Source organism: Echinops telfairi, unplaced genomic scaffold (genome assembly GCF_000313985.2).
Source record: "Echinops telfairi isolate 266 unplaced genomic scaffold, ASM31398v2 ScPeMD7_30;HRSCAF=105, whole genome shotgun sequence".
Lineage (NCBI taxonomy): Eukaryota > Metazoa > Chordata > Mammalia > Afrosoricida > Tenrecidae > Echinops > Echinops telfairi.
The window spans coordinates 4,609,623-4,611,275 of record NW_022103927.1 but is presented as its reverse complement, the minus strand read 5'-3'; positions in this window follow the sequence as shown (position 1 = coordinate 4,611,275).

Below are 1,653 nucleotides of genomic sequence, written 5' to 3'. Positions count from 1 at the left end.
CTCATACAACTCTTATCACAACCCATACATATATAAATTGTGTAAAGCACATTTGTACATTCATTGCCCTCATCATTCTCAAAACATTTGCACTCCACTTAAACCCCTGGCATCAGCTCCTCATCCCCCCTCCCTCATGAACCCTTGATAATTTATAAATTATTTTGTCATATTTTACACTATCTGACATCTCCCTTCATCTATGTTTATGTTGTCCGTCCCCCAGGGAGGAGGTTATATGTAGATCCTTGTAATCAGTTCCTGCTTTCTACCCCACCCTCCGGGTATCACCACTCTCAGCACTGGTTCTGAAAGGAATCATCTGTTCTGGATTCCCTGTGTTTCCAGTTCCTATCTGTACCAGTGCACATCCTCTAGTCTAGTCAGATTTGCAAGGTAGAATTGGGATCATGATAGTGGGATGGGGGGGGCGGGACACAGGGAGGAAGCATTTAGGAACCAGAGGAAAAAAACTTTCATTGTACGTTGTATGTTTCATCGTTGCTACACCGCACCCTGACTGGCTCATCTCTTTGTCAAGATGGATGGAAAGTAGTTCAGACAAGGTTTAAATAGCAATGATTTTGCTAGAGGTATGGGACCGGACCGTTGTACATAGGGTCAGTATGAGTTAGAATTTGATGGCGTCAACATCCATCAGTAAGTAGTAAGGATACTGCTGCATCTTCTGCAGATGCTGGCTGACCTCAGACATGCCTTTTAGTTAGCAGGTACACATGCAACCCTTGTGCCATCAGGGCTCCTTAACTGCCTAGACATCTCTTGAGTTGTTTGCAGGTTTGTGTGTGCACACGTCCAACCAACACACACACACACACACACACACACACACACACACACACACACACACGGTGCAGGATTTTGATGTGGTATCAATTGTATGACTTTTGCATACCTGCAATACAAAACCATGTTTGGTCAGATACATTCACGTAGTAAAAACTAAGATTCTTGATAGCCACTAAACTGAGGAGTGGGCTAGCCTTGGGGTGGGGCCCTGAGGGACAAGCACCTTGGGCCTTCAAACCTGTCAACCAGGTAGATATGAGGACCCAAGAAAAGAAAATAGGGGTAACTGCTCAGATGTGACAGACTAAGGGACACGTGTGTGTGTGTGTGTGTGTGTGTGAGGGGGGCTGGCAAATTAGTTTCTTTTTCCATCTTTTAAAAATGCTTATTAGACATTTGGTAGCCTTTTCGGTGACACACCTTTCTGTTGGGTTGTCTTTTTAAGAATTCATAGCATATTTTGGCTTTACGTTAAGGATGTTTTCCGTATCGTTCCCCATATGGGAGGCCCGGTGCTATGGTGGGTTAATCACAAGATGCTTTCTACTCCCATAGACCCAGTCTCGGAAATCCACAGGGCAATGCTACCCTGCCTTACAGGGTCGCCATGAGTGGCAATGGACTCTGTGGCAGTAAGGATTTTTCCTCCCAATGTGGCTTCCCTCTGGATCCTTAATGTACTGAAGTTCTTCATTTGAATCAACCTCCAATCTCCCCATCTTGTTCAAGTCAGTTTTGAAGGTTCACACGGTTCAGACTCCCCTCCTACAATTTCTATACAAGTTGCTTGGTGACACCGGTCCCGTTCTTTAGTGTGAACATTCTCACCTGTTCCAGCAGGCT